Here is a 15,481-nt window from a genome sequence, read left to right as displayed (position 1 = left end):
GGGTAAGGCAGGGGGACCACCGGCGTCCACCGGAGGGTGGGCCTGTGACTGGATTACTCGCTCACCAAGAAGGACTTGGCTTGCCAAACAAACGCCGCAGGCGCCGCCGCTGGGTCCACCCACCTTCGTGGGGCCCTCAGAGAAACCCCAAGGTGTGCAAAATTACTTTCCAGCTCCAACCCTGCCTGTGTGTGTGCACCTGCGAGCACGCAAGTCACCTCCCCGATGCCTTCCACTTGGAGGGGGAAAGAAACTCTGAAGACGCGATGGCCCTGATCAAGGTCAGGCTGCCGGCTGGTGGCTGAGTCTGGACGGAAACAACAGGCTCAACCATCCATCAGAAAGCCCTTTGAAAAGCTTGGAACACGCCCATCTCCATATCTAGGATTTTAATCATCCTGGCTCTGCCCACTTTCTCTCCCCACGGCAGAAATAGCCCTGCTGTTTTTCTTCCCGACGTTGGCCAACGCCAACGGCTCTGCCTCCGATTCTATCTATTTGAAAGTACCATCGGAGATGGGAGGGGTCCGTGGTGGGAGGGGGCAAGGTCGTGGAGAGGGGGGTGGGAAAGCAGCTCTGAACCCCATTGAGAAGGACTGCAAGCGGAGCCCCGGGTTTCAGAGGATCTGCCAAAGGTGTGGCCAGCGCCCAAAAGAAGCGTCTAGCTGGGGGTGGGGGAGCCTCAGTCTCTCCCTCCCTCCCCCTCTCCTTCTCTAAGTACCTACAGGTGCCTTTTGATTAAGTGACCCAGACTCTGCTCTCAACAGCGAGTCTCCAGAGAGGCAGCTTCTGGAGAGAGAGAGGAAGGGAGGGAGGGTGAGGGGAGTTAGATTTAGAGAAGGGGGACAACTCACGGGTAGAAAAGAGATGCTCACTGAGCTGGGGTAGCTCCCAGAGAAGGAGAGACACGCTTGGGGAGAGGAAGAGGAAGGGCGGCTCAGCTCAGTGCGTTCAGGGCTGCTGGTTAATCGATGCGGACCTAAGGACATGGCGGTCGCGGGGTGGTATGTGGGGAGGACAGCGCAGAAAGGGAAGCCCAGGCTTGGGAACTCAGAGTCAGAGGGGTTCACTGAGAACTAGGGAGGCTCAGGAACTGTCAGGTTGTCTCCAGCAGGTTGGGACGCCCTCCCTCCCTCATGGTGGCATCCTAAGTGTGGGTCTGTCTTGAGACCAACTCTGGGTCTCTCAGTCAAAAGCGCCCCACCCAGAGAAGCTGGACTGCTGTTTCATGAATCAGAGAAAAACCTGCCCCCAACTCCCCAGTTAATGGAGGTGGGGGACGCCCTCTGTCCCAACCCCTCATTTCTTTAGTGGCACCAGCCAGTAATTCCAGCATTTCTAAGGTGGGGGCAGGAGGATCAGGAGTTCAAGAACAGCCTGAGCTACATAAAACCCAGCTGACGAGAGAAAGACCAGGAATGCTGGCCCATGTCCATCCTTCCAGCACCAGGCAGGCAGAGGCAGGAGAACATCTGTGAGTTCTAAGGCCAGCCTGGTCTACATGGTGAACTCCAGGACAGTCAGGACAAAAATAGAAAAACCCTGTCTTTTGTTTGTTTGTTTGTTTGTTTTCAAGACAGGGTTTCTCTGTGTAGCCTTGGCTGGCCTGGACTCACTTTGTAGACCAGGCTGTCCTGGAACTCACAGAGATCTGCCTGCCTCTGCCTCCCTGAGTGCTGGGATTACTGTGCCACTGTGCCCAACTACACATACATAGTTTAAATGAACATTTCCCAACTTAGTCTGACAATGCTACCCCAAAGGCCCTAGAGTAGCAAAAATCCCAATACCGAGCTTGAGAAGCCACCATTGGTCTGGTAATCAAAGAAACTCCCGAAACATTTTAGCCTGTGGCCATTGCCTTGGTGGTTTCCCAAGGGGCTGAAGGTAAGTCTCTATTGCTGAAGACAGTTTGCACTCTGAACACAGGACCCCAAGTATCCCAAGCTAGATCTGACCTGAAATTCTCTTCTCTAAGGACTAGCTTTTTAAGAAAAAGAATGAGAGTGGGCCAGGCAGTGGTGGCATACATCTTTAATCCCAGCACTAGGGAGGCAAAGGCAGGTGGATCTCTGAGTTCTAGGCCACTCTGGTCTACAGAGTGAGTTCCAGGACAGCCAGAGTTACACAGAGAAACCTTATCTTGGAAAAAAAAAAAGGTGGGGGGAGGGGAGGAGGGAACAGAACAGAACCCCACACATTGGTCAGATCCAGAGAACCTGTCATATCTGGTGTAAAAACCTCCACACACTTCCTTTCAGAGACCTTGGCCATTGGTTTCTCTAAGAGGGGAAGATGATCAGAGCATATTTACTAGGGGCTGCAAGTGTGACTCAAGCTGGGTTCAGTCCCCAGCCTCACATAAACATAATAACAACAGGCCAGCAGTGACTGCTCGCTCCTGTGGTCCATCACGTGACAGGATGAGAGAGCAAGGCCATCCTCAGACACACAGCAAGCGCCAGGCCAGACCGCGCAAGACTCTATCTCAGAATGCAAACAGCGAGCTAGCTAAGTTAATAAGCGTTTGCTGGACGCATCGGTGTCCTCTGGTCTCCTGGAGGCAGCAGGCTTTTCTTCCTAATAGGGAAACTAAAGCCCTCAAAGCCATCTAATTGAGTTGGACACAGTGGCTCACAGCTGAAATCGCAATGTTCAGGAGGTTTAGGTACTAGGAATGCCAGGGGTCAGAGGCCAGTCTAATCGGTCCTGTCTCACAGAGATGAAGAGCTGGGCCAGCCAGATGGCTGGTCAGATGTAAGCACATGCAGCACTCCTGGAAACTGCCTGTGGGCCTCACTCGTACTCACACACACAGACATACACAGACATGCAACAATAATAAATAACAACTTTTTAAAAGTTCAAAACATTTTTTTTTTAAAAGACAGGATCTTACTTTATAACCTTGGCCAGCCTGGAACTGACTATGTAGACCAGGCTGGCCTTGAACTTACAGAGATCTGGCTGCCTCTGCCTCCCAAATGCTTGGGATTAAAGGTGTTTACCATCACATCAGGAATTCAATATTTTATTCCTATCCTATAAGGTATTTTATACATCTGTAATATATATATATATATATATGTATGTATGTATATATATATATATGTACTTTTTTTCATTATTGATGGAGTCTCCCTTCTATACTAGTTTTTCTTATCGCTGGGATCCTTTAACATTTAGTAGAATGTTTGGGTCTTAAAGCACTCACGTGTGTGTGTGTGTGTGTGTGTGTGTGTGTGTGTGTACACTCGTGTGTGTGTGTGTGTGTGTGTGTGCACATGCTGCTGTCCTCATTTGCAGGTCAGAGGTCAACTTGTGGGAGCTGGTACTCTCCTTCCACCTTGTGGATCTCAGAGATTTGGCTCTGGTCCTCAGGCTTGAGTAGCAAGTGCTTTCAACTCTGTGCCACTTTGCTGGACTGTTATTGTCTTACTGATGCGGGGCCTCATGTAGCCCAGGCTGCTTTTAAATATACTGGGCACCTGAGGCTGGCCTTGAACTTCTGACCTGCATGCTTCTACTTTCCTAGTGGTGAAGTGACCATATTTGCCACCATGCCCAGCTGGGAAATGCATTTCGGGGGGCTATTATGATCATTACATTTTCTCTGATCTTTATAAAAATTATACATTTTTCTTATAGAAAAAATATGAACATAGAGAAAATAATAAAATTAAAAAACAAACAAAAAAAAGATTGGCGATATCAGTTGGTGGAATGCTTGCTTGGTATGCCTAAGGCCCTGGTTTCAACCCCCTAGCACCACAAAAACTGGTCATGGGGGCAGGTGGCCCATGCTTGTAATCTAGCACTCAGGAGGCAGGAGGGTCACAAGTTCAAGGTCATCTCGGGCCGCTGAGAGTTGACTCTGACTCAAAACAATATTATCTCACAACAACAACAAAAAATTATTAGAAAGAGAGAGAAAGGGGACATGGGAGCAGGGAGCTTGGGTTTGGATAGAGTCCAGCCCTTCCCTGGGTCCGAGAAGCCGAGAATGGAGCCTATCTGAGGAGAGGAAGTACCTGTGGCACAAACAAAGACGTGAAGATTTGTGCAAGATCTTATAGCTGTCCCCGTCTACCTGCCTCGAAGCCTGCGGTCTGAGTCCAAGACACTGGAAGCAAAGAGGCCACCAGACCAGGCTCCAGAATCCTACCCAGCGTGGACCAGCCCCTCTCAGAAGGACAAAGCTGAGCACGGGGCAGGACAAAGGTCAAGGCCTGAGGAATTGGTTTCTCTCCAGAAGCACCAGCCCTCCCCTCCCCTCTTCGCATCTTCCTGGCAAGCTGGCCTGACACCCTCCAGGATGCGAAGGCACTTTAATAATTTAGCAGATGCAGACAAAGATAGCAGTTCTGAAAATAAGGCAGCCGGGGCCCCAGCCTCCTGCTCCCCTTTCCTGCAGGCTTCAGCGAGGTAGCTCAGGTTGCCCTGCACAACTGTCAGCACCCCCCAGCCTACCCGTGAACACCTCATCCTTCTTCCCCTCTTTCTTCCCAGTCTCATAGGAAGAGCCTTGAAGGCTCAAAGCAGTCCTGCCTTCAGTTTCATTCACAGTGGCTCTAGCATGGCCCTACTCTCTGGGCCTCTGCACTGGTAATATGAGGCCTCAGGTTCCTGAATGTCGGAGGGTGGGGGGTGGTGCTTGGACAGGAGACTGGATGTCTTCTCCAGCAAGCCACAAGTTCACTGCCAATGTCCCCTAGTCCACAGCCTGCAATCCGCCTGCTGAGGCATCCAGAGCGCTCGCTCAGGCTTTCTTTGTTTTTAATGTCTTCTGTGATGAAAATTTTGCCCTACTTATTTTTCCTCAGAATAAAACGCTGTGCCTGTTCAGGATAGAGACAGGGGTGCCACATGCTTTAGATAGCCTGTCACATTGCCACCAGACCAGGTGGAAACCGTGCTCCTTCACAGGCACTTCTCAACCCTGAGATTAGGATCCCAGGGTTCTTCGGGTTTTTGTTTTGTTTTTTCCTTTCTTTCTTTCCAGGGAAGGCATTGTTTTTTGTTTTTGTTTTTCAGTTGCCTTTTTGTTTTGCAGTACTGGGCATCAAACTCAGACCTTCCACCAGCTAGGCAGGCACTCTACCACTGAGCCACGCTCCCTAGGCAGAGCTCCAGTTTTCACATCACTAGAACAGCCTGGTGTGGAAAGATAAACAGGACAAAAGGGGCGGCAAAATGCCTCCTCTCATGTATTCAACAACCCAATTAAGCACACCCCTATGTAAGCAGCCACTGTGTGATGCTAGGAGATCCCTGTCTCAGAAGTAAACAAAAAACAAATCCTAGGAAATGTACCTTAAAAGGAAAATGCAATATCTGGTGCTCTCCTGCTCTGCCAGGATGGCTCCCAGAGACGCTGTTGCTCGTGGCTTTTGATAGGTGAAAAAACAGAAAGCTAGAGGGGGGCTGTCAGTGTTGCACAGTGTTGAAACCAGCCCAGGGTCATCTAGTTCTACTTCTAAGGTGCCTCCCAGGAAATCATGGGCACACTAGTGACTTGATAGAAAAGGGAGTCAGCGAGGGCTTCCTGAGACCTGGGAAGTGATGATGGGCAAATAGACTTGAGGAACTGGGGAGAGAAATTTCTCACCAAAATTAATAGCGAGTGCAAAGACCCTGGGGCAGAAAGGTCAGTGTGCTCCTTTGTCTGTGAGCCTGCAGGAACACAGGGAGCTGAGGGAGAATGGGTCACAGTGGGGGTTGGGGGGAATGGGACTGAGCTCAGAGATGGAGCCTAAGCTTTGGCCTGGAGGAAGATTTTAGGTGTTTCTCTGTTCAGGCAGAGCCTACAGGTTGGGGATCCGTGTGATCTAATTCATTTCCGAAAGATGAGGCTTTTGCTAGGTAGAGTGGAGAGACTGGCCTGGAAGGGGGTGAGGGAGGGCTGTGAGGGCTGAGTTGGGAGATTAAGTTAGTAATCCACGGCAAAGAGGACAGTGCCAGGCCTAATGGCTAGGGGAGGAAGGGGATGTATGAGGGTTCAATTTGAAAAGGAGAGGACTTGAAAATGGATTAGTGGGGGGTGGGGGTGTCCACAAAACAGCAGATGGATTATGGTGTTCCTGGCAGAGAGGAGAACAGGGGGAGAAGCAGGTTTGGTAGAGAAACCAAGGTCAAGGATTTATGTTAGGGCTGAGGAGATGGTTCTACAGGTAAAACGCTTGCTATGAAAGCTTTATGCTCTGAGTTCAGTCCCCGGAACCCATGGGAAGGAAAGAACCAAAGCTGCTGTGCAAATTGACCTCTGACCTCCACACGTAGATTGCAGCACAGAGCTTGCGGGAGGCGTGAGGACGTTGGGGCTCACACTGTCCTTGTTATGGGGAGCCCACCAGAGCCCACCAGAGCCCACCAGAGCCCACCAGAGCCAATCGCTCCGACACAGTGTATAGTCGACTGAAAGCCTTCATTCCAGCTGGCCGGGACTACACCCAAGTGTTCGGGGAACTTCTGGCCCAGAGTGACCGAAGACAGGGCTTTAAAAGGCAGAAACCACATCCCTGGCATCTTGCTGGACAGCGGCAGGGGTGCCTCGCAGAGCAAGCGGTTTGAAGCAAGCAATTTCAGCAGAAGCCGAGATAAGCGGTTAGCTGGACAAGGTCCTCCAAACAGGCAGTGTAACAGCAGCTACGATAGGTTACCACAACCCTTGAGTCCTAGGATAGAGTTGGGTAATTTTTCCATGGGATTCTCCACCAAGGATACCAAATTCTGGTTAAACCTAAAATGGCTTCAGCAAGAATACAAGATGAAAAAACAAAAACAAAAAAAACAAATGTCTACACCGTCTTGCCCATCACTGAGATAGAGGAAGGCAGGAAGATTTCACATCCAGAGAGCCTAGGTTACAGGTCGAGCTCAGGTCAGGCAAAATTGCTTGAGTCACTGGACACCAGAAAATAAGTATCTGACTTCCAAAACTGTTCTCATTATGAATCTTTTTGTTTGTTTGGTTGGTTTGGTTTGGGTTTAGTTTTTCGAGACAGGGTTTTTCTGTGTAGCCTTGGCTGTCCTGGACTCGCTTTGTAGCCCAGGTTGGCCTCGAACTCACAGAGCTTTGCCTGCCTCTGCCTCCCTGAGTGCTGGGGTTACAGGTGTGTGCTACCCAGGCCAGCTTCATTATGGATCATTCTAACCTGGAAAGACAAAACCCAACAAAAGAAATGAGGCAGTGGACTGGAGAGATGGCTCAGTGGTTAAGAGTGCCATCTGTTCTTCCAAAGGACCCAGGTTCAATTCCCAGCACCTACAGGGCAGCTCACAACTGTCTGAAACGGATCTGACACCTTTACCCTAATGCACATAAAATAAAAATTAATTATTCTTTAAAAAAGAACACCAAGAGAGGACTAATAAAGCTGTGCAAAGCTTTAAAAAAAAAAAAAAAAAAAGAAATGAGGCAGTGTGGGCTGGTGAGTGGGCTTCTCCAACACTTGACACAAAAGCCCGACGACTAGAGTTTGACATGCCCCACACATACAAGAAAAAAAAAATGGAAAAAGAGAACTGACTCCACAAATTTGTCCCTTGACCTCTACATAAGTGCCATGGTACTCACTCCAAACACACAATAATAAACATATTTTAACTTGGGTTTTTGAGACAAGGCCTGGCTAACCCTGGCCGTCCTGGAACTTGCTCTGTAGTTCAAGATGGCCTTGAACTGCCTTCCTCTGTGCTGGGATTAAATATGTTTATCTGCCTGGCGAATAGATGGGCAGCCACAGTAGCTCACATCTATAATTCAGACATTTGGGAAGATGAGGCAGAAGTATTGCCATGAGTTTGAAGATTTCCAGCCTACCCTGAGCTGCAGTGTGGGAGTCTGTCTCAAAATAATAATAATAATAATATTAAAGAAAGGAAGGAAGAGAGAGAGAGGGAGTTGGAGAGAGAGTGCAAAGAAGGAAAGTACATTTCCAGCTAGGCTCTGCCCACAGGATAGAGACACCTGTAGGAAGACCCTGGAGCACCCTTGTTAAAATTCTAGATAAGCAGGTGAGCAGGCAGGTGTACGGATTGGGCGAGGCCACTGAGATGGCTCAGTGGACAAAGGCCATTGCCTCCCACCAAGCCTGACTTCCTGAGTTTAATCTCCGGAGCCCACAAAGCAGAAGAAAAGAAGTGAGTCCACACTATGTGCACCATTGTATCTGCGCATCCCCAAGAATAGATAGACAGATAGACAGACAGACAGACAGACAGATAGATGTAACTTAAAGTTTAAAAATATTGTCTGGGATGGAGATCTAAGTTCCATGTGGCATCAGTGTATACATGGTACTTAAAGCCACTGGATGGAATGAATGGCCTCAGGAGAAAGTGAAATGAGATAAAAGGGACTGTGTGTGTGTGTGTGGGGGGGATCCTGAGACAGTATCACAGAGAGGTCAGGTTGCTGTGCAGAAAGCAGCTCAGAGCCTAGGCGGTAGGGGCCAGGGCATGGGGACACACATCTACAATCCCAGCACTGAGAAATGAGGCAGGATGGTTTCAAGTTTGTGGTTAGCCTATACTATATCATGAATTCAAAGCCAGCCTGGGCTACCTGGTGAGATCAATGTCAGCCTGGCTACCAAGTGAGACCGTGTTTCAGAAACCAAAAACACAAACCAAACTTGTATGTAGTGGCAATATTGGAATTTTGGTGTGTTTTTTAAAACACAAAATATTGTAAGAATGTATTTTATTTATTATAAGAATTATTTACATATAAGAATTTATTTATTTAAATAATTTATTTATGGACTGGAGAGATGGCTCAGTAGGTAAGAGCACTGGCTACTTTTCCGAAGGATCCAGGTTCAAGTCCCAGCACCCACATGGAAGTTTACAACTGTCTGTAATTCCAGCTCCAAAGGATCTGACACCCTCACACAGACATGCATGGAAGCAAAACACAAAATGTAAGTGAAATAAAACAATTTTTAAAAAGAATTTATTCATAAAAATGAATACTATAAGAATTATTATTTATTATAAGAATCAGCAGGAAATAGTCTAACAGTTACTTTGCCCCCTTTCCGACCCCAACTTTATTCAGGGATCTCTTTCCTTTCCTCTCTATCCTTTTTTCTCTCTCTTATCTAGTGTTAGGGGGTTAAAAAGGGGTGAAGAAAGGTGGAAGAAAGAAAAACACACAAAGTAGCAAAGATGAGCAGCAAGTGGCTAAGCAGAACAGGAAAGATTTATTTATTTATTATGTGTACAATGCTCTGTCTGCATTACAGCTGCACACCAAAAGAGGGCACCAGATCTCATTATAGATGGTTGTGAGCCACCATGTGGTTGCTGGGAATCAAACTCAGGACCTCTGGAAGAGCAGGCAGTGCTCTTAACCTGTGAACCATCTCTCCAGCCCCAGAATGGGGAATTTTATTTCAAATGCAATAGAGAAAACAACAGGAGATGAAGGGATATTCTTGTTTTTGTTTTTTTCCAAGACTCCAGTAAAAAATTTATTGTGGCTGCTACTGCTGGGATATTCCCCACCTTGCTCCCAGAGGGGATTTTTCTGGTCTTTGTTTGTTTGGTTTTGGTTTTTTGTTTTTCTTCTTTCTATATTCTGCTTCAAAATAAGGTTGGGAGAATGGCTAAGCAACTGGAAAAGTGCCTTGAAAATAGAGGGGCCTGAGAAACAAAAAACAAAAAGAGAAACAAAAAGTGGCTGAAATCGGAAAACAAAGGGGGTCACTCTGCTCCCTCAATTCCGAGAGGACTGCAGAACTGGCAAGGCAACTGGAGAGGCTGAGGTTGGAGGTGGAAGCACTTGGGGGCCACCAGAAAAGAGAACGAAAAGGTGACTGAGCAAGAGAGAGAGAGTTTCCTGCAGGAGGAAAGAGGGAAAGAAACTGAGCTGGAGGGCAGTCAGGTCAGAGAAAAGCCATGAAAATCTGATGAAACAGCCCATGTCAAGAGAAAGGATTAATCTGGAAGTGGGAGGGGGGGTGGCTTGGGGTTAAGAGATCATCACCATCAGCTTTCCCAGGAGTCATACAGCACATGCCTGCTAATGGTGTGGAACCAGATTATGATGAGATAGGAGGGCGTCCTATAAAAATGATAGCTCTAAGGCGTTTTAAAGAGGTCACGATTTCATGTGGGAAGTCTGCGCCTTATATGAAACAAATTCTAAATAACTGGGCTACTCAAGATAGAATTATTCCCCAAGACTGGAAGAGATTGGTGACAGCTGTACTAGAGGCCAGTCCACAGTTGCAATGCTTTTCATGGTGGAGGGAAGAAGCTGAAAATATTGAACAGTGAAATAGAGCGAAGTGAATAATAGTAAAAGATCAGTTGCTTGGTGAGGGGTAGTATTCTGATATACAAGAACAGATTCAATTTGATGAACAATATTGTTCTTAGCAGCTTTAAGATCTTGAGACCCAAAGTTGAGGACCCAAAGTGTCCAGCTTGTTTACAAAGATTATACAAGGCTCTGGAGAAGCCTTCACTTATTTATTTAATGTTTTTTTACAAAGATTAATCTCAGCCAGGTGCGGTGGTGCACGCCTATAGTCCTGGCACTCAGGGTGACATAGGCAGGTGAGTCTCTGTGAGTTCAAGGCCAGCCTTGTCTACAAAGTGAGTCCAGGACAGCCAAGGCTACACAGAGAAACTCTGTCTCGAAAAAAAAAAAGTTACTAGACTATTTAAGGTGTGGGCAGTGCCTAGGGATGGTGGATAAGGGATGTGACCAGTATTGGCTCTAGCACGTGGCATGCTAATATAATACAAAATGCCCAGTGCTTCAGTTGCAAGGGTTACAGTCATTCGCAAAGAGACTGCGGCCAAGCCGCTAAAGGTCTCAGATCTCGAAATGCCTGGTGCTTTAACTGTGGGAAAACATGGTCATTTGCAACAAAATCATGAACAAAGCCTCTCTAAGAGCAATGGCTTGTCTGACTACAGACCGGAAAGAAGGCCTAGGCTTCCAGAGGTGTACAGGCAAGGTAGCAAGGGTTGCCCCTCCAACCAAGAAATGCAGGTCCAAGAGAGATATCCAAGGCAATTTTTTCTTTTTTTAATACTCATTTTTATTTTATGCACATTGGTGTTTTGTCTGCATGTGGGAAGGGGTTGGATCCCCTGGAACAGGAGTTATAAACAGTTGTGAGCTGCCATGTGGGTGCTGGGAGTTGAACCCAGGTCCTCTGGAAGAGCAGAGAGTGTTCTTGACCTCTGAGCCATCTCTCCAGCTCCCAGTTAGTTCAATTCTTTGGACTCAGAAAGTTTAAATAGCAGAGCCCAGAGAGAGAAGGCACAGCAGCTTGGAGGAGAGAGACAGGGAGAACCCTTTGAAGGAAAAAGAAGACTGCTTGCTGCTTTTGCTGGTCACCTGGAAGCTGGGTATCCTTCTGACTGCTACTGGGATTGCCTCAAAAAGGAACCCGATGACTCTGCCCGGCCGGAAGAAGAAAGACCTACATCCCTTTTCCCTTCTAACTTTCTTTCTCTCCTACCTAGGATTGGGAGGAGGTGTTGGGAGGGAGGTAGAGGTTTTAGGAACCCCAAATAGAGTTCAGAAACAGCGCCTACAGGTGTATAAACGCTAGCGTACCGACAGGGGTGGCTGGTTGGTTGACGTTGGTTGTTGTTGGTCAGTTTGTGAAGTAGTCCTTCCTAAAGAAGAAACAAAAAATGAGATACTTGGCATCGAAGATCAAACTTTCCCCAAGGAACTCGACGCCCCGAGCAGTAGCAGCACCCCCTTCCTGACCCCCGACTTTATTCAGGGTGCTCTTTCCTTTCCCCTCGACTCTTTTTTTCTCTCTGATCTAGTGTTAGGGGGTTGGAAGGGAAGAAGAAACGGGGTGAAGAAGGGTGGAAGAAAGAAGCCACGAAGTAGCCAAAGCCGGCTACACTCGCAGAAGACTTCACAGGGCAAGGTGTTGCCATGTTGAGCTCCCAGTGGCTGGCTAGTATTTGGCACAGACCTACCCAGGCCTGAACCCATCACCTCTCCTTCAGGAGGAAGAGAAGGGTTGTGAGGCGCCACCTCTCCTGAGGACATAGAGACATTTCCTTCAGTGCTGCAGTCACTTGGAAGTCTCCCTGTTCCTGCAAATAACCCCTCACAGCTGTTCCCGTGAGCACTCCTAATTAAGCGCATCGGTTTACCAGGCTCATCTGGGATGGAATTGTCTCTTTGGGTCCCTTTGGACACATAGACATTTGTTCACCTCTCCAAGCAAAGTTCACATAGTAGAAACACACACATACACACACACACACACACACACACACCACCACCACCACCACCACCACCACCGTACAGAAAAACACATGAATCAATCTACACAAAGTACTATGTCCCTAAGCCAGCAGAACAACACTGGCTATTGGGCTAGGAGAAAAGCCAGAGCTGGGGAGAGAAACCAGAGTGACGGACGCCACAGTGGCACTGATGGCTGTCCTGTGAGGGACAGTCATGAGTGACCCCCTTGGGTTGACTTTGAACCTGAAGCCTCATCTCATTGGCAAAATGAGAGCCTAGAAAAGTCCATTCACTCAGCTCCAGGCTGCCCAGGAAGACCGTGGGGGGCCTTGTAGGCCCTTCTGAGATCTCAGATTTCACTCTGTCCCCTCTAACCAGCACTGTGCTGCTCAGCCATGTCATACCCACAAATCCTCTGTGCGGCCCCTAACTTCTTTTTGAAACAGGTTTTCTCTGTGTAGCCCTGGCTGTCCTGGAACTCGCTCTGTAGACCAGGCTGACCTTGAACTCAGAGTCTCACCCACCTCTGTCTTCCGAGTGCTGGGATCAAAGACATGCGCCACGATGCCCTCTTACATGTACCCTTCGAGGGCCTGCCAGCAGCAAGATGCAACTGTGACGCTTTGGCCAGTGACTTTGGATCGGCTTCTGCATTCTAGGCCTTGCCATCTGCCCGAAATGATTCGACAGGCAGTTGACAATGGTGCCAGCTCACGGCTCTCCCCCGCCATCTGCTTTAGGTCTGGCATTTTCTGCCTCCTCTGAGATGGGCTGAGCCAGCTTTTCGTGACATCTGATGCTGATTCAGACTCTACCGTGACAGGGGAGCAGAGACCACTCTCCGCTCACTCCAGGCCCTGCATCCTCCTCGCCTGTGTGGCTGCAGGCTCCCAACAGCAGCTACAGGAGGCCCAGGAAAGAACAGTGCAAAGCTGTGAACTGTGCCCAGAGGCTCCTGCTGGCCGGATGAAATTCTGAGTCTAGGTGTACCTTGGTACACCCATGGGACTGGTCAGGCAAAATAACTCAAGGAAATTTCTCTTCTCTTCTCTTCTCTTCTCTTCTCTTCTCTTCTCTTCTCTTCTCTTCTCTTCTCTTCTCTTCTCTTCTCTTCTTCCTCCCTCCCTCCCTCCCTCTCTCTCTCTCTCTCTCTCTCTCTCTCTCTCTCTCTCTCTTCTCTCTTATGAGATAGGGTCTCACTATGTAGCCCTGGTTGCCTGGAACTTGCTCTGTACACCAGGATGGCCTCAGATTCTCAGAGATCTGCCCGCCTCTGCCTCTCGAGTGCCAACCACACTTGGCTAAAAGATTATTAAGAAGGCAAGAGTGAGGCCAGCATGATGGTTCAGTGGATAAAACATTCATCACGCGAGCACAAGGGCCTGAGGCTGAATCTCCAGAAGGCATGTGAAGCTGAGTGTGTTAGAGCGCACCTGTAACCCTAGTGGTCTGTAACGGGGTGCTGGTGGTCATCTAGAGAACCGCAGAGCCCACCCCGTGGGACGGACACACAACTGGGGAAAAACAACAAATAAACAAACAAACAATAACAAAAAAGAAGCCCCAGCCCTGGAGAAAGAGGAAGCTCAGCTTTAGTGTAGACCTCTGGCATGGGAGGGTCCCTTAACTGGAATCTGCTAAATAGAGTCCCGGCTGGTGGCTCTACAGGGACCCTGGGTCCTCCCTTTTCCTGTTTAAATACCAACACACACACACACACACACACACACACACACACGTGCCTTCCTGCCATTACTTCTTGCAAAGTCTTCTGGGACTAAGAGGTCACGATCTTGGGGAGCCCACGATGGCTTTCCTTGGCTACTTATGTCCCTCTCCCTCCGTCACTTTTGCGGTGAGCAGGGAAGCAGAGGCAGGTGTTTTCGTCGGCCAGAGAGCATCAAATCCCCTAGGGCTGGATTTGCAGGTGATTGTGAGCCACCTGATATGGGTGCTGGGAAGCAAACCTGGGTCCCCTAGGGAAAGCGGCAAGTGCTGTTGACCGCCGAGCCATCTCTCCAGCCTGCGAGTTGTCTTTTGACTGCCACCTGCGTGCCATCACGCCCACATACACACATGCACACACTCACACACATACAAAATAAATAAACGTGACTCAAAAAACAGTAGGGCGGAAGGAAAAAAGAGGAGAACTTACCCGCTAACCTAATGAAAAGTTCAGGGGGAGAACAGCGTCAGGGCACAGCTGGCAGGTGACTGCAATTGCAGCAGTCACCAGCTTTCTCTTGGTCTCTGGGCTCTCCTGGCTGGTTGGCTCATCCACAGACACCGTCCCCTCTGCCACAGGTGCAGAGCCTGCAGCCAGTTTATAATCCATCCAGTCACCAGTCACCAGGCAGAGAGTGTCTCTCGGCCATTACTTCCTGTAATGGTCTGCATCTGTGTAGCTTCGTTGGCCAGGATGGCATGATAAGCTCATTCCTGATGATGGACAAGAAAGAAAGAAAGAAAGAAAGAAAGAAAGAAAGAGAGAGAGAGAGAGAGAGAGAGAGAGAGAGAGAGAAGGAAGGAAGGAAGGAAGGAAGGAAGGAAGGAAGGAAGGAAGGAAGAAGGGAGGGAGGGAGGGAGGAAGGAAGGAAGGAAGGAAGGAAAGAAGGAAAGAAGGAAAGAAAGGAAGAAAGAAAGAAAGAGAGAGAAAGAGAGAGAGAGAGAGAGAGAAAGAAAGAAAGAAAGAAAGAAAGAAAGAAAGAAAGAAAGAAAGAAAGAAAGAGGTGCTGAGTCTGTTAGGAGAGATGGACACTCCGAACAGGAAGACACTGGAATCACAGGCAGGACAAATGGGACCAGGGTCTACCTCAACTGCTCAAGGCCCTGAGTTCAAGCCCCAGGAGTCCAGGTGCACACATGCAACCCCAGCACCCAGGAGGTGGAGGTAAGAGGATCAGAAGTTCAAGATCATCCTCAACTACCAATGAGTTGACGGTCAGCCTGGGATACTTGAAACCCTGTGTCTACAGGAGGGGGGGGCTGTATTAGCCACTGTGAGCAAACTCCTGGACCAAAAGCCACCTAGGGAAGAGAGAGTCTATTCTGGAGGAAGGTGTTGGAGGTCGAGTCCACAGTGGCGGGCACGCAGGGCACCAAAGGCAGGCATGGCATCTGGAGCAGGAAGGAGGGCGCTCACATCTTTCTGGAGAGGAGGCACAATGAGAGATTCTCACTCTGGAGCCCTGGCTGACTCAGAACTCACTTTGTAGACCAGGCTGGCCTCCAAGTCACAGA

The 15,481-nt window shown here is 48.7% G+C and overlaps 1 long non-coding RNA gene across 1 annotated transcript; it reads right to left on the bottom strand.

Annotated features, from left to right (window-relative positions):
- Positions 1-11,087: 11,087 nt before the first annotated feature.
- LOC132652729 (uncharacterized) lies at positions 11,088-14,706 on the bottom strand. The gene is made up of 3 exons (XR_009590300.1): positions 14,397-14,706; positions 11,582-11,643; positions 11,088-11,316 (listed from the first exon to the last, which is right to left on the bottom strand). It is a non-coding gene; the product is annotated as an uncharacterized LOC132652729 (long non-coding RNA).
- Positions 14,707-15,481: the final 775 nt, after the last annotated feature.

Source organism: Meriones unguiculatus, chromosome 3 (assembly GCF_030254825.1).
Source record: "Meriones unguiculatus strain TT.TT164.6M chromosome 3, Bangor_MerUng_6.1, whole genome shotgun sequence".
NCBI lineage: Eukaryota > Metazoa > Chordata > Mammalia > Rodentia > Muridae > Meriones > Meriones unguiculatus.
This window is presented reverse-complemented; position numbering and strand designations above follow the sequence as displayed.